The sequence below is a fragment of the Neodiprion lecontei genome, chromosome 6 (assembly GCF_021901455.1).
Source record: "Neodiprion lecontei isolate iyNeoLeco1 chromosome 6, iyNeoLeco1.1, whole genome shotgun sequence".
Lineage (NCBI taxonomy): Eukaryota > Metazoa > Arthropoda > Insecta > Hymenoptera > Diprionidae > Neodiprion > Neodiprion lecontei.
The window spans coordinates 12358913-12377808 of record NC_060265.1 but is presented as its reverse complement, the minus strand read 5'-3'; the positions used below and the strand labels follow the sequence as shown (position 1 = coordinate 12377808).

Here is an 18896-nt window from a genome sequence, read left to right as displayed (position 1 = left end):
AAGTGTTGAATCCCTGATTCCCAGATGGATGTAGGTATACTCGTATACCGAAGGTGAAGGGTCAAGTCTTCATAGCTATAAAGGCATTTTCATAGGGTAAAGAGTTAAAACTTTATAGCTATAAGGGCATGTATGCAGGATGAAGGGTTGAATCTGCATAGGTATATGGGTATACTGTGACATGGATTCTTATCGCACCTCAGCTACCTGGAGAAGTGACCGAGAACTTACCGCATATACTTATTTGGCGGCCCGCGAAAAGGTGGGCATTATAAAAGATATCGCGAGATTCTGTTGGGCAACTGACGTGGTCAACAAACCTCGAAATCTTCATCTTCGCTAAACCTCGGGAATCTGCTCGGTAGCTCAATATCGCGCAGAGGGGACGGGTAATTTCTGGAGAGAGAGAGAAAGAAAGAGAGACTCGACAACCACACGCTATTCAATAAAAATAAAAATAAATCTAAATTCGCTCTTCGCGATCCAAGATCACATAACAGTATATTATTCGTAACCTACGCTTTTTCTTAATCTAACGAGCTTGCAGCTCCCTAGCTAAAATCTACCGAACTATTTACAAAAGCTCGAAACGCAACTCTCAATTCGAAACCTATAAAATTTAACGCTACAGCAATAATTGCTCAAAACCTAAACTATAACTAATTTCTCGATGAAGCGCCACCGGGTTATCGAACAGACGGCGTTCTCAATATCATTTGACTCGGAGTCAACTAAACAAATTCTCAAGCGCCATTATGATTTGGACGCAACTGAAACTCAATAACACGAACTTCTCATCTCAACCACTACCAAAATATACACAACGATAACGCAATCTCAACTATACGCAATTTCAACCAAACGCAATCTCACGTATACGCAATCTCAACTAAACGCGATCTCGATTCAGCGCAACTCAACTCAACACAATCTAAACTAAACGGAAACTCCACTAATCGCAAGCGCGACTGAACGTAACTTCAACTGAACGCCATCGCAACGCATCTGAACTCAAACTTTCTCCAAGTCCTCAAAATCGTTATTCACTAACTCGAACACCCCATTTCGGCAATAAATTCGCGATCTACTCGAGAGGCGATACTGAAAAACACGATAACGCGGCTGGACCCGATACAGTGGAATTCGAGCTGTACGTAATTTCAAAAACGAGAAAGACCTAACTCAAAACCACGACTCTACTTAATATTCTCAACTACTCAAAATTTACTCAACTCCATAACGCGCAACTCAGGATACGGTCACCAAGCAAAAGAATCGGAATCAGAATTTCGAGTACGTTTCGACAACGCAAATTCAAAATGAGTCCCCTTATTCGGCAAGCCTTTATTCAATTCCTCTTGAACTTCAGTCGCGTGGATATAAGCAGCGCTTACTGTTCTACATCCATGCAACCAATTCTCCCACCCCCTCATGATTCTTAGGCAGCTCTAATGCTTCGTGAAACTCCAAAGAGCGACTATCTCGTACGATCGCCAGAACTAGAATGATTTCCGAAATAGACGATCTGTCGCAACACGAATCGCAATATGCTAGACCCTACGTAACGTCATACCCACAAGAATACGCAATAATCAATCCGTGATCGATTTCGTAGATTGCGCAACTCGACGCGCACTTGCAGCAGCGTGGCGCAGAACTTAGCGCATGATCGCAATTTCGTCCTTCGCGCAGCTCCATGATGTCCCGAGGGTAAACGGGGTAGTGCTCCCTTGTCGTTAGTCGGTCCTTCGAAAATTTGGCCATTAACTGTTGGTGAGGTAAGCGGGAGAGGCTGCGGCGCGCCGGACGCCAGCAGGAATCGCATCCGCTTCGGAGTCCCGCGGTATAGGGATCTTCGTTGGCTCACCCTTCGCAGCGTCGACATCCTTCCTTCGAGATCGTCGCTATTCCGTCACTACGTAATTTCCTCCAATTCGTTGCTGACGTTATGTCTGGCGTACCATCTCCCATCTATTTTTTCTATTCGTTAATTCTCCCACACTTCTTATATTAATACCATGGTCTCTGACCTATTCTCTTACCTCTGTCTAGCCTCATGCTACTCACTTTCGCCCTTACTTAGCTATTAAGTGTATTCCCTGCCTTCAAGATTCTCAAGCCTTTCCCGCACCCGTACGTTCTGTCTCTAAAGACATTCTTATTCTAACTCTCAACAACGTCACATCTGAAATTAATTTTTATATAGCTTCGTACAGCACACTCCGTTCTTACCGCTATCTCGTCTTCTTCGCAATAAATATATAAGGTGAAGTCTCCTATTATGACACATTGCAGATATCAGGTCCCATTATGAAACACGCTGACTATATTTCATTTTATGAAGAAATTGGATTGGTTAGATAGAAAAATATGCACATCAACTTGAAGATCTTTTTTTTATGACGCAATTAAAACATAATATAAAAGAGAAAATGGTGGAAACAAAGAAAGAACTTTTTTATCGAATGTCGATATGACAGGTAACTACGCTGGTCAAGTGGCTAGTCATAGGTGAATAAAACCGTTTGCTATTTCACTGATTTCTTTCCTATATCATTACTGTCTAACATGAAGAGTGACTCATTTTTTAAATAAAACTGCGTAGAATCATTCAGTGTCGTCATTTTTTTTTCAAATATAAATAATTGAAAAATAAACATATGTTTCGAAATAAGATAAAAATTTTTACTAGGATCCTATTTATGAAACACTAGAAGCTCGCGATTCATAACAAGGAACCCGAATATGTCAACATTACAGTAGAGTGCGTTTTCGAGTCAGGATCGGAAAGACATTTATTTGTTTGAATTATAATTTTTCACTGACATTCAGTTGTAAAATATTAGTGTACAAGTGATTTTTATTTCTGTGGGTGCAATTTTCACAAGAAAGTTAGTCGAAACTTTCTGTAAAACTTCATAACTGCAATCCTAACCTAAAAATAGTTCTCTAGTTAAATGTAGCGAATACTTTTCTTCCAAATACTGACTTTTTTCGTAATTGTTTAATGTTACAGGCATGGCAATACGCAAAGATTATAAAAGTGGTGAGACAAAAAAAGCTTTAAAAAAGGGAAATCAGAATCACAAGGCTGCAAGACAATCTAAATCAAAATGCAAATTCAAGATTGTTAATACTGTATGAAGTACAAAATTCATCGATGGAAAAGTGCTTAAACAAAAGATTAAAGGGGAATGTTATGCAACTGAAGCTATGAAGGAAGCCATGGAGGCTATTCAAAAAAGTGTGTCACTCAGAAAAGCAGGACAAATGCATGGTGCTCACTATGCTATACTGTGCAAAAAATTGCGAAATCCTGAAATTATTAGCAAAAAAGGTGAACCATCTACGGTTTTGACTGCAGAAGAAGAAGCAGTTGTCATTACATGGTTCATTTACAGAGCTGAGATGACTAAATAACAAGCTCGCCTGTGTCTAAATCACAGTTGCTTGACTGCGTTGAGACTTACTTCGTGAAAAATCAAAAGTAGAATTGTTTTAAGAATAATCGCCCTGGAAAAGAATGGCTTGCTAATTTCAGAAAGCGCCATCCAGAGATCAGTTTACGTGTAGCTCAAAATCTGCCTCTTGTGCGGGCTTCGGTGACTGAAGAAGATTTGCGTTAATGGTTCGAAGACACGGTGATCAGGAAGGGAGGAAAAGTGCGATGAAAATGTCCCGGAAAACGGCCGATGCAGAAAGTTTCCGTATCAGCTGTACATTAAAAATTCGCAAAAATTAAAATCCTATCAGATCCTACTTCCGAATTATCAACAATTGTGTACATGTAAAAACGAATTCTCCAGAGCTTCGACTGCCCATCGATCGCTCGAAGTTCCCAACTCACCTATTCCATATTATCAGCTCAAACCACGTTTGTTTTATATTATCAGGTCCTCCTAAGTCTTATCTTGAACATAATTTAGGGCAAACAACATTATTTAATTTGTTAAAAACAATTTACAAATAAAAATTTGATTTTCAGGGTGCAAAAATTGGAGAATTTTGAAAACTATCTCTCATCATGAATATATACGGGAATGAGAGACAGATGAGAATATTTAAACCAGAAATTCAATTATTTGGCAAATAAACAACTTAGAAATTGTTTAAACAAAATATTCCAATCTCAAAATTTTCATCTGAATATTATCAGGCTACAAAAGTAAATGGTTCTGCGGATTCCGAAGCCCAATTCGAATATCTATTTTGAAGATTTCCGATAGGTGGCGTATGATGAAAAAAAAGTCCGTTCGCAAGCAAAATACGACTTGAAATATATATAGCAACCACATATAATGGGTGATGATCATATCATTCTGTCCTTCAAAATGAATCCTACTAGTAACTGCACCCATGAAGATAATAGAAAAAAATATGTGCTCCGTGTGGTAGGAAAATTATATTTACACATGAATCTTCTTTTGTCGTCAACGACAACCTAGAAGAACTGATAAAACAGTTCTTATCGCTTCACTTTAATCAGAATGACGAAAAATATCCTTTGTCAATCTGTGGATTTTGTAGATTAACACTACGAGAATACGACAAGGAGATTTATAAAAGACAATTGCCATGTATGCCTAATTACGCTGATATAATTTTACAACCCATTACACGCTCTTCCAAAACCTGTAACTGTTACATTTGTTCGACAGCTAGATTTCGAGGACATGTCAAGACTCAAAAAGGAAGAGGCCATTTGAGAAATATTGTTAATAAGGTCGATGTATCCAAAAGTTATAAATCTCCTGAGAAAGAACCGTCCTCATTCGAAGGGATAACACTAAAAAAATCCTCAGATCATTTGCATATAAGCTGAAAATGTTTGCAGCGGATTGGCCGGGGTATACGACATGAAGAATTCTCGAGATAATTTGATGAAAATTATTGAAAAGCTCTCGGAGAAAACCCAAGAGCAAGTTGCTACTCATCTTATAAAGAAAAAATGAACCTCTGAAGAAAGTGTGCGAAAAGGGTCGGATGTTAATTTGACTATGTCTACGAGTGGACGGAAAACAAGATTAGCTGTCAATTCCTGCGCCGATCAAAAAGTTGCTTTTGAAGAAGCCCGGTTGGATGATTTACGGGTAACACTTGGTTGTTCAAGTAACCAGATGAGAACAATAACAAACTTTTTGAGAACCAGTACAGGGAGATTTTCTGTCCCTAAGAATTATTTGAAACATACCTCAGAGCAATCGAAGGTGTTGGCGGATGTATACAAGGTAGACTCGTTTGAATTTGAATGTGAAGGTAAGGCGAATATATCTAAGGAACTTCGACCTGTTGTATTCGTAAATGCTGGAGAACTTCTCGAAGCAGTGATAGGGAACAGTGAACTGAAAGGGAATTTTCTAATCAAAGTTATGGCGGATGGAGGACAAGGTTTTTTCAAAATCAGTTTGACCATCCTCCCTGAAAATTGTTCTCTTGGCAATTATGAAGACTATGGTCCCACTTCAGAAGAAGGACCATCTTCATCAGGCAGCGCAAATGGACCAAGAAAGAGGAAAAGCTCTTCTCATCCTGCTGGAAATGGCAAAGTAACTAAAAGAGGTAAACTCATTAGTGTGGATAAATTGATAATGCTGTGCTTAGTACCTCAGATCAAGGAATCTTACAAAAACATGAAGCTATTATTTGAGTTGACTGGGATTAATGATATTTCATTCAAATTCGTCGCAGACTTCAAACTTCTAATTATTATCAACGGCCAGCAAACTGCAACAGCAACCTATCCCTGGTCCTATTGTTGCATCTCATTACAGAAATTGAGAGAGTCTTCAACATCTCAGAATGTCCCGAATACTGACTCCCACATAGATTAGAGCGACGATCTTGAAGCAGAAGTCCGCCCAAACTTGAGGACATTTGGAAGCTTGAGAGCTGATTATGAGAAATACTGTCTTGTGGAAAAAAAAAGGAATTTAGTAAAGACTCTCATAGCACTGTTAATACTCCTCTTATATCTGAAGAAGATTATACTTCTGTTCTGCAAAAATGCCTGATTCCCGAGCTTCATCTATTACAAGGGTTGGTCAACCATCTCTATTGGCAAGGATTGGTCAAACTGGTAGGCGAAGAAAAAGCCCTGTTATGGCCAAAAAAATTACATCTGATTTCTGAAAATTATCACGGTAACGCATTCGAAGGAAACACTTATAGAAAGCTTCTGAAAGAAGCTGAAAAACTAAACGATCCACAAATTTGTAAGGATGTAGGTATTTTGAAAATAATACCTTACATTGCTGCATTTAAAGCGATGAACAAGGTTATAAATTGCAGTTTTACTTCTGGTTAAGTTGGTCCCTTTGGCTGGCGACCATGTGAAAGAATTGAAAAAGTCTTTGGATGGTTTCAAAAACCTATCCCGCACGTTGAAAATCCATGTCCTTCTCGATCATTTAGAAGAATGCTTATTACTAATTGAAAATGATGAAGGTTTGGGATTGTGGTCCGAGCAAAACCGAGAAGCTATCCATCACAATTTTCTGAAGTTCTGGGGCCCCTACAAGGTGGCAGACATTCGCCATCCCACATATTCAACCGAATTATTAAAGGCTGTCATTGAGTTTTCTTCTTTGCACTTCTAAATACACATGTGATGTATGTTTATTTTTTTTTATTATTTCTAAAAGTCGAATTTTCGATAAAAATACAAAAATTAGAAAAATTAAATATCCAAAAGAATGTTACGTCCTCCAGACTTCATATTCCTTTCCCACACTCTTAGTTACCTTACGCTCTGTAGTCTACTCTTATCGTTCGCAAGTCAGCAGATTCTTCTGTAACTCGCGGCTAGCTTGCCTCCTAAATCACGCAAAACTATGCAGATCCATCCTAGCGCTCAAGCAAGACACCTATCCCTCTAAACCAAGACCATACCTTTTTCCCTCGACCGACTCCGTTGCATTAACCACTAATAAACAATCATATACGTTGAATCGTTAACCTTCCCTTAATACCGATCCCTTTCTATTCCATTCACTTCCTGCATTGGGAGTAGTAGCGAGCGCGTGCATAGTCGACGTGAGCGGACCCTATAATAGCCAAATAACACCGTGGCTGGGCATGGAGTAAGCTCCGATTACCGCTCATCGGAGCCTACGCATTCTACCCCGTAACATTTTGGTGGCAGCGGACAGGATCGTCCACCTACCCCTCATTACAGTGCTGCATGATTTCTACGGAAGTGTTCAGTGCTCAAAATTTCTAACGCCGCGACGGACAATACGCCTATTCATACCAAACAATACCGTTTGCCCAAAATTCACAAAGACGAAATCGAATCCCAAGTTGATGAACTACTCAAGCAAAATCTTATTAAACATTCCTCATCTCCGTATAATTCCCCGGTGTGGATGTTTCCAAAAAACCGGATAGTGACGGCAATAAACGATGGCGTATGGTAATCGACTACATAAAACTTAACGATAAAACAGTCGGCGACGCATACCCCATGCCCGATATCACGGAAATCCTTGACCAGCTTGGCTCAGCTAAATACTTTTCCATATTCGACCTTGCTTCCGGGTTCCACCAAATTCCCATGCATCCGGATCACAGCACGAAAACCGTATTTTCGACACCTAGAGGCCATTATGAATTCTCTCGTATGCCCTTCGGACTAAAGAACGCCCCCGCCACGTTTCAAAGGCTCATGGACCAAGTCCTCCTAGGCCTTCAAGGCAACGAGATGTTCGTTTATTTAGATAACATAGTTATTTACGCTCGAAACTTGCGAGAACATGAAATTGAATTTCGGAAATTATCGAAGCGACTAACCACTGCTGGTTTAACTCTACCGCCAGACAAGTGCGAATTCCTGCGCAAAGAAGTCGTTTACCTCGGACACCTGATAACTGAGTCAGGAGTAAAACCTGACCCTGGTAAATTAATAGCTGTAAAAGAGTATCCTGTCCCCAAAAGTCCCAAAAATATTAGACAGTTTCTTGGCCTTTCAGGTTATTACCGAAGATTTGTTCCAAATTTTCGAAAAATCGCTAAATGCCTTAACAATTTAACGAAGAAGGATACCCCTTTCATCTGGACGTCTGAACACCAGTCCGCCTTTGAAACCTTACGCGATTGTTTATGCAAGAAACCAATTCTACAACACCCGGACTTAAGCAAACCATTTGCGCTCACTACATACGCGTCAACATTTGCGATAGGTGCAGTTCTCGGTCAAGGAAAAGACAGTACCGACCTACCGGTAGCATACGCGTCCCGAGCACTCAAGCCCGCTGAATTAAACTACTTGGTACCTGGTAAAGAATTCTCAGCCGCCTACTGGAGTATGAATCACTTCCGCCCCTACATCAATGGTCAGAAGTTCACTTCAATAACAGACCACGAGCCACTCAAATGGGTGAAAAGCGTCAAGAAGCCTAATTTCCGTTTATTACGGTTGAGCTTAGAACTAGCAGAGTACGATTTCGATACGAAATACAAGTCCGGAAAATCTGATACCAACGCTGATGCTCTGTCCAGGAACGCACCCCTTGACACCGCTCAAATTCTTCCTATTGATACAAAACGCACCCGTCCAACGACTGAAGCCTCTAGCGATCGATCAAAAAAACGCAGTAAAAAGACTCATCAGTACCCCAGACGCCCTAGACAGACCATAGACGAGTCCACGAACCCAACTCCGCTGAAACACTCTAAAATCTCACAACCCTGTAAGATGATATACTCCTCTGATTCCTCTGATTCCTCTGATCTCTCCGACGATGAGTTCAGCGATGAATAAACCCCGTTGCTCTTTTAACCCCCCCGCTTTACCCCGGCGCCGATTCCAGTACATCGCCAACCTAAACACCACCGCGAAACAAATTCTTCAACAAACCTTGGGTCTCATGAAAGACCATACCTGAGCTATTTTTCAGATTCTTTCCTCAGCTCGGATGACTTACAGACCCCAGAAACCGAATCAGGAACTGATGACTTTGGTCCGCCCACCGATTTACCGGGCCCTTCTTAGAGCGATTTCCTCATAGAAAGCGGAATTTTTCCTCGTATGCGTAATAGACGTATCAAGGAAATAAAAGCTGACCTATTACAGCAAAAGGATAACTTGGCTCATTGCATATCTGCTGACTGCCAAATGTCAAAAGGAATCGCTTCAGAACTGACAGAACGTAAATTGATAGACCGCGAACAACTTAGAGAATTCGACCTGACTGTGACTGACGTTATTTTTGTAGTCCATAGAAACCGAAAAATCTATAACCTAGTTACAAAGCCCAAATACAGTGCCAGACCTTTGCCGCACGTTTTTTTCGACACCTTGGTTAACTTCAGAAAAACCTTGAAAGAAGATGGCGTAACATCTGTCTCGATACCATTGATAGGTTGCGGACTCGACAAATTAGAATGAAGCGCGGTACGCAAAATGATCCATTATGTTTTTAAAAATTCGAAAATAAGAATCACCGTTTGCCACCTTGACTCTCCGCTTCCTGCTACGGCGTGCCCCTGAATTACACCCCCACCCGTTTATACTAACCTCCGTGACCCTGTCCCTTCCACATCTGGATTACCCCCCCGCCGCCATCTGCGAGAGAAATCGGAACGTCCGACTAAACCTGCAGCACCTCGTCCGAATCCACCTCTACCCCCACCCACTGACGACATCATGCCCCCCCCCCCCCCCGCCGGTCGGGCCGCCGCGTCCCGCTAGGAGATACCCCCCGCTACTTCCAGGCCGACGAAACCTCCCTTACACTCCTGTTCCCTTCCCCTCTCGCCACTCCTGCCCACCTCTGATAATGACGACAGTTCCGACTCGCTCACAGACACTGAATACTATACGTGCACTCAACAATTTGACTCCCATATGGAAATTACCGACCATAACCATGACAGTGCTCTCAACACAAACGATGATCATATTAATGACCCTCACGGTTTCGCATATTTTATTGACAACTTGGACGACATACCAGTATCGGACAATGTCAAAGATATCAATGATGGACTTTTGATGCTCAAAACCAACTATGCGCACTTCATATCGACAGACTGCGCTTGGATCAAGGGTATACCAGCCCAACTTGCCGGCGAGAATATCGTTGACCCAAAAATAGTAATGAGGCTTCGTACGCGAGAATTTGATATCATTGAATCTAAGCACAATAGTCGACGTACTTTCACCCTAGTATTGAAAACAAAAGGCTCAGATAAAAGCTACCTATACGATATCTTCAAGCTATTGTCCAAACTGAAAACGGCTTCAGCCGATTCAAACCTAAAGTTTCTTGCCCTCCCGATAACCGATGACAGTTTAGACGCTCTCGATCCTTGCGTTATCCGAAAACTTCTATCCTAAATTTTCGCAGACTTAGAAATTCAAATCATGCTTTGTCGAAACACGACTGTCATCCCAGACGAATGTTCACGAAAAGAAATAATCAGAGAATGCCACGAATCGTTAATCGGCGGTCATCAAGGTGTCACTGAAATATATAACCGCACAAGACAAAAGTATTTTTGGCCCCGTATGAAAGAACAAATCCAAGATTCCATAAGAACTTGCGAGAGTTGCCAAAGAAAAAAATTGGTCAGAGTAAAAACCAAATTGCCAATGATGATAACTGACTAACTGACACGCCTGCCGATGCATTTGACAAAGTGGCGTTAGATTTTGTTGGACCTCTACCACTTACTAAATCAAACAAAAAATACCTCTTGACGATACAATGCAATTTGACAAAATTCCTGGACGCCATCCCTTTACCTGATGCCACCGCCAAAACGATAGGCGCAGCATTCGCAAAAGAATACATTACACGTTACGGTGCTCCTCGAGCAATACTTACAGACCAAGGACAGAATTTTATGAGCACAGTCATCAAACAACTTTGTAAACTTTTCAAAATTGAGCAAATACGAACCACAGCTTACCGCCCACAGTCGAACGGATCTCTAGAACGCAGTCACCTTGTTCTCACTGAGCACTTCAAACACTACACGGATGCTGGTAAAAACTGGGACGATTACATCCACTTTGCAATTTTTTGTTATAACACTGCAAAGCACGAAGGTACTAACTTCACCCCCCATCAACTAATTTTTAGCTTTCAAGCCAGACTCCCAACAGACGCGAACCCTGCCAGCGCGTATACTCGTTCCTACGATTCCTTTCTTCTAGATTTAATCGCTAATCTATCCAGCATACGAAAACACGCCGCGTGCAACCTACAACAAGCAAAGCATCGTTCCAAGATGTATTACGACCGTAATATCAACAACCAAACTTTCGAAGCAGGTCAAGAGGTCTATCTACTAAATGAGACCCGATCCAAATTCGACGACTATTATAAAGGAGTGTATACGATCAGGCGTATAATTGACAATATCAACGCTGAAATTTGGATAACCCCCCGAAAAACTAAAATCGTTCATTTCAATGAATTGAAATTGGCACAAAAAGAAAGCAACTAAAATTAAGACAAAAAATCAACAGCCAAATGCTACCAAATTGCCTGCGATCGCGTTACATTACGTCTCATACTCTTGCATATCGTTGCAGGTGCAGTGCTCTCGACAGCAAGACAGACGATTCGAATAACGCCGCGATTAAACAACTGAATCAGAACCCGAGAATCTTCTTCGAACAATTGCAAGACCTACGTACATATAACAAAGAATGGACTCTGCTGAACTACATCGACCTCCAATATTTTTTCGATCGACTTGACCAAACATCAGAATTCTTAACCATAATAGAAGGAAAATGCTCTGTCGCCAAGAACTACCGTTACACCGGCGACCATATTCAAATGTTGACTGATAGAATAGAAACCATTAAACTATACCAAAACCGAATAGAATATTTAGTTGGCTATCGCACAGGCGAATCCACTCACTCCGAACTTGCTAAATTAGCCTACCATCGCGGAACATGAGGTGCGATTAATTTCATTGGTAGCGTATCAAAATCCTTGTTCGGCACCCTAGACGTAAAAGACGGAGAACATTTTAACCAACAAATTGGCAACTTGTATAATGACAGTAGACACTTAGCATCTCTGCTTAACAAACAGACAAATATCGTACAGTCAACGTTGGGCGTCTACAGGAAAGAAATCAGCAGCATGATAAGCCACGACCGCGAACAACATAAATTACTCACGGCTCTTTCGATTGATGCAGCTATTTCAAAAGCCTTCATCACCAACAATACCTTGAGAACCACTTTACTTGACCGACTAATTGACCTGGACCGACACTTGAACGAATCCGAACTTGACCTGTCCAGCTTAGTAGACGCAATCCTCTCCGGTCTAAAAGGTATCGTACACCCTAAAATTCCATCACCAGAACAAATTATTTCCAGCCTTAAACATATCTAGTCACTCAGACCATAAATAGAGTTTCCTATTCCAATGGATCCAAATTACGCTGAAGAACTAATTCGAATCTCTAAAATCGACATAGCGTATTACGAACCCAGACTGCTTTGTGTGATATCTATTCCGTTGCTTAACTCCGAGGCTTTTGACCTATACCGACTGCTTCCCGTCCCCGTTAGACAGACATACGACTCTGCAAAGAACAAATTCGCTTACATTCAACCTGGCAGCGACTACATAGCTATAGCACTTAACCGAGCGTCGTACTTTCAAATCTCGGAATCCAAATTTAGTAAATGCATTTCATCCCTAGGAAAATTCATATTTAAGTTGACACAACCGTTTTTCCGACCGTCGACTCACAAACTCTGCGAGGTAGACCTTTTTCTGAACCCGTCCAGAAAAATTTCAAAACAATGTAATATCAGATTGACCGCATTTGATGGAACCTACTGGACGGAATTATCAACATCTAATTCTTGGATTTTCTCATCTTCCACTCCTGAGACTCTTCATACTTTCTGCCCAAATGACCAGACCTCTAGTGTCACACTTTCCGGTTCAAGCATTATCACCCTCAACGACCTGTGTACGGCTCATACTTCTGAAGTCACTCTCAAAACTTCAAATCGCTCACAATCTACCGAGACCCTTTCCTACGTCCCCAAAGTTATCGTGGATCTAAGCCAAATATCCCTCAGTCTTGATTTTAATATTTCCACCGACTCATATCTTGTTGCCATCCCTCCCCGTCGCGAACCATCGCATATTAACGCCCACAATCTTGCCGTCACCAGCCTTTCCCTGAATGATATACTGGAACGCTCAGCTGACCTGAGCACACATTATTGCACTCGAGATAACATGTACCGCCTCACTACCAGCCTTGGTTATGGCGGCATCGGCCTCGCGTCCCTCTCAGTAGCTTTCTTCTGCTACAAAATCTCGTTATTTAGCAAAATCTCAAGGCTGTACTCTTGCTGCAAATTGGGAAGGACACGACATATCCCTAACCCGCGTCGTACAAAAACCCAAATTCCCACGCGCCATGCCATCCACCACCCGCACCTAGAAATAATACCATTTCCCGATGACCTGCCTCTTCGCTCTTCGTCGCTGCTCCGGACCCAATCGTATATTGAAATGACGGAACTAGGTATATGTAGGCCGCGTAAATTGCTCCCCGAGCAGAGCCTTAACAATAGCTCTGAATTACTCGAAGTCTGGCGCTAAGCCCTTCGCTACTAGCAATCATATTCTTTCATTGTATTCACAACAACCTTGTGAAGTCAACTTGTCGGTCGCGCGCCTCACAACTCACGCACCGCAACAAGCGTTTCACACTTTCTAGTCGAGCGCCACAGAAGAAAGTGTTACGTCACACGCGCCGGTCACGCCACCCACGCAGCCGAGCGCGACCCGCAATCAGCCAACGTGGTCTCCCGCTGCTGAAGACCAACCGAGGCTGCGATAAGAGACCACCAATCTCATCGATCGGCAGGACAACTTCGGTCTCACCGGATTGACCCGTTATACGACCCGCACTGCTACGCTACATTCACAGACCATCAAGCAGACTTTTGGACAACTGCATGACGGACTCTTTTCAACTAGCAACAGCCAGCCCAATAAAAAGGGCAAGTTTCCTCAACCCACCGAGGACTACACCGATTTATCACCAAATCTCATCGCTGAAGCCTCCACCTCGGTGCAATACAACCCAGGCAATTCCTTCAATAGCGTGGCAACCAAAATACTAACTTCCTTGTACATATGTAAATAAGAACTATGAATAAATAAGGTGTAAATACAACATAAACAAATAACTCATCTTTGAAACTACAGCGATCTACTCCTTTTACGCGGCTCGGTCGAATAGCTAACAACAAATAGCGAACACATTGCCTTATTCTGCCCGTAATAATCTGCAGCCATAATATAATCGTCAGCACGTTGCATAAGTTTCGTTTATAATATACACAATATCTATCATATATACCACCACATTTATAAGATGTCATTTAGAAAATTTTGTTCAAATGTATACTTACCCACTTAAACGCGCACTAACATCTAGGCGCTATATTTTAAGACCTTTCTTTGTAATATTCTGTAAGTGAGTCAGTACGTTCCATGGCATTCCACTTCCTTCCGAACATCCTATTCCGTACCCTCACCGAATGTTCTTCCCCAAGGGGGGGCGTGTTACGTCCTCCAGACTTCATATTCATTTCCCACGCTCTTAGTTACCTTACGCTCTGTAGTCTACTCTTATCGTTCGCGAGTCAGCAGATTCTTCTGTAACTCGCGGCTAGCTTGCCTCCTACATCCCGCAAAACCAGGTAGATCCATCCTAGCGCTCAAGCAAGACATCCACCCTCTGAACCAAGACCATACCTTTTTCCCTCGACCGACTCCGTTGCATTGACTACTAATAAACAATCATATACTTTAAATCGTTTACCTTTCCTCAATACCGATCCCTTTCTATTCCATCCACTTCCTGCATTGGGAGTTGTAGCACGCGAGTGCATAGTCGACGTGAACGGACCCTATAATAGCCAAATAACACCTTAGCTGGGCGTGGAGTGAGCTCCGCTTACCGCTCATCGGAGCCTACGCATTCTACCCCGTAACAAGAATTTAAAAAAAAAATATAAAAATAACTAAAAAAATTAAAAACGTGGTTTGAGCCCATAATGTGGAATAGGTGAGCTGGGAACTTCGAGGTATCGATGGGCAGTCGAAGTTCTGGAGAATTCGTTTTTACATATATACAATTGTTGATAATTCGGAAGAAGGATCTGATAGGATTTCGATCATTGCCAATTTTTAATGTCCAGATGATACGGAAACTTTCTGCATCAGCCGTTTCCCCGAACATTGTCATTGCACTTTTTCTTCCTTCCTGATCACCGTGAAGAAATGAGCAAATATTTAAATAACAGGGTTTGTTAAACATACAAACTTCCAGAGTTTTCAATTGCGATGGGACGAACATTCAATTGCATCCCAAAGCTGAGAAATTTTTAGTAGAAAAAGATGTACGAACTGTTTGTAAGGCGGTTGATGCTCCTGAAAGGGAAAACGCTACAGCATTATTCATGTACAGTGCGCAAAGTACAAGGGCGCCACCCATGATTTTATATACTTACAAGGAACTTCTAAAAAAAGTATTACAAAATTCCCCTCAACGTTGGGGTGTAAGTTGATCTGACAGTGGATGGATGAATACAGAAATATTTTATGAATATACGACTAGAGTGCTTTATCCATGGTTATTTAATAGCGGGATCGAATTTCCAGTAGTAGTATACACGGATGGACATGCATTACATGTTACGTTGCCACTTGTTAACTTTTGTCTTGAAGAAAAAAATCGATCTCATCACATTGTACGTTCATTTGACACATATCATGCAGCCTTTGGATATTTCATTGTTTTTATCCATTAAAAGATGTCTATAATAAAAAACCAGTTTTTTAATGGAAACAAGATAACAATGATATAAGACTGAAAAAATAAGACTTTCCCAAAGTTTTAAAATTAGCATTGCAACTTTTCTCAGAAGAAGAAAAAGTAATTGTTGATGGCTTTAGAGAAGCTGGATCGTATCCATCAATCCAGATAATGTAGATTTTAACTTAAACAAAATATAAATATAAAGAAAAAAGAGTCAGTCGGATATGAAACAACAGAAAAAAACCAATCTCAAAATAATTTCGAACATGCGGAGCAGTTTTTAAAGAATTTTGAAACGAGTTTACCACTTTCATTAATGAATTCATTCAAGTCTTGTCAAAAATCTGAAGAGTGGCTTGGTACCATAGAAAATGAAGGACTTTATAACTACTGGCTTATGTTGAAGAAAAACATTTCCGGTTAGATTTTAACATTTCAATTTTATTTAATCTTCGATTAATCTATTGATATTTTTAATTTCTGTGCATAAAATTTTCAGCCTTGACTTGTATACTCCATTATTTACGTAATTTATGTTTCGCTGTTCAACTTTATTATTTGAATGATTTTTATTTTACCAATGAAGTTAGTTTCACATTTGTTCAATTACGTTTAGAAACATTTCTAAGAGACGACAATCAAAAGTTACCAATTATTAAGCATGTGGAAGAAGTTAATTTAGAACTTCCCTGAGCTGAACACAACGGACGATCGACAGAATTATTTGAATTGGAACTAGTAACTGTGCGTGATGAAGCATTTCGTACAATTCTGGAAGAGTCAGTTCCAGTTGAGCAATTACTTGATGTATCTGACAAATTATTACAACCCACTCAGCAAGATCCATATGCAATTAATCAAGGAGTAGCTAAGACTATCGAATTCAGTCAACCAACTGTGGAAAAGCCGAACCCCATACAAAAACATCGTAGATGTAAAAAAAGCCGTCAAGTACCTACACAAAAATCAAAATTGATTTATAAGTATAACGTTTTGTCAGTCTCTATCGTGAAATGAAGAAAATAGCCAAGCACCGAACGTACCCCTGCGATCTTTCAGCAAGTCTACGTCGTGAAGTCAGAGTTTCGTGTGAGGATATCGAAACATCATTTAAAGAGCTATCTACTTGGCAGGCACGCATTAAATTTGATATTTGCCTTTCCGTTGAATTCTTTATTGCGTCGGTTGAATATTTACCGATATCGACTACGACAGTATTGCTGAACGATACTATTCTTCTTAGACAATTCATACTACGCAAAAATAAACAGCAACATAACCTCAATCCGCGATTTCACGCGCGAGAGATTTTTTGGTTTTGTCTCATTTTCTGTACCTTGGCCCCCTGCTCAGCGGACGAAAACATCGCCGCGGGACGATTCCACCAACCAATGAGATTGAATTATTTGGCGCATGCGTATTAACTGTATAGTTTCTAGAGATTGTCCCGGTATGAGCAGATGGTGATATCTGCTTTATTGCCTTACAACGTTGTACTCTCGAACGATGACAATATTATGATTGTCCAAAAGATATTCAAAAATGCTAAGCTCCCAAAAATGCTGCAAGTTGAAGGATACATTTGGGATAGTTGTCTACCAATACGTCAGTATCCTTGTAATTCGACTAAATTTGAAATATCGGAACTCACAATAGAACCTTGCAATAATGTCGTAACACGACCGTTAATCATACTCGATTATGATCAATCAGCAATAAATTGACACAGTCGTCTGTTGTCAAAGAAGGTGGCAGAATACGATGTGTTGCTGTGGAATTGCTTCACTAAACTTTTTCACCCTACCACGTTATCTTTGCATCAGAAATAATCTGATTTATGCCGAAATTGTTACTTACTTGCAATTCAAGAAAATAAAGTGCACGTAAAAACGTCGAAGAAAAATTTGCTACAATTCTCACTTATTTCACTGTAAATGACACACAGGAGACAGATTGACCCCAATCTCACTTTGAACTTCTCCAATTCGCAGCTGACGCATGACTGATCTTTCCTATTTAATTTGATACAAAGCTCTAACCTTAAATTAAAGGTGGATGATGGGGCAAGTTCCAATTCCAACGGGAATAGTTTGAAAACATCGAGTGGTAATGGTCTGGGGGCAAAAGTGACCCGCGGTGTCATATGAGGGTTCAGTCATTTGTAACATGACATACTATATCCATAAATTCCGGCTAGATGAAATATCGATTACATTTATCGACCACAATATATTCAAATTGTACCTAATTACCAGTTTGTACTGGGAAATCAGTATTTTGAATACAGGATGTCCCTAAATTGGGGGACACGGACCAGCCAGCGTGATAGCTGACTGAAATGCAACCGAGAATTTCTTTACCGGAAGCTCGTCCGACGCATAGTTTTTGAATTATAAGCGATAGCGCTAGGCCAATCAGAGTGCACCATTTCATCTGGATTTGCCGCCACGGAAATTGCTGTTTTGTTCGTCTGGGTAAATTATTATTATTCGTTTACAAATTAAATATCGGCACCTTCCCTCTCTCGCTGTTGTACCCCTTCTCGAGCGCTGACCTCGGTATTGTTGCCGCGGCACACGATGCCGGCCGCACACCCACGGACGCACACTCGTGTGTGTGAAAATAAGCGAATGCCCAGCTACACAATACTAAGAAACACACATCTACGAGTGAAAATAAAAATAAATCTCGAAATAAATCAGCGGATTTAAGATTTAATGTTATAAAACACTTCCAATCATCGATGTATGCATAAAACCAAAGATTTTAGATGATTGATATGCCGTTAGGGTTCATAATTAGTCATTCAATCAATCTGAATTATGCTTTCCGAACATTTTTCGAACAACAACTCGCTGAATTGACGTGTCAATAGGTTTGTAAATCAATTACGATTCACCTGAGTTAACACAAAATAACTGAATAAATGAGAATTCACTGAATCACTAAAAATGACAACTGAAATCATGAGAATTATTTGAGATATAACTGAATTAGGAAGAGTTGTAATAAGTCAAGTTACTTTGAATAACTTTAGATTCGTGCCAAAATTTTATGTTTAGAGAGAAAAA

General features: G+C 40.7%; 1 protein-coding gene across 4 annotated transcripts in view; it reads right to left on the bottom strand.

Moving 5' to 3' along the window:
- LOC124294980 (dipeptidase 1-like) overlaps nucleotides 1–18896 on the bottom strand; it is a 1606684-nt gene that overhangs the window by 1202427 nt on the left and 385361 nt on the right. The window lies entirely within an intron of this gene.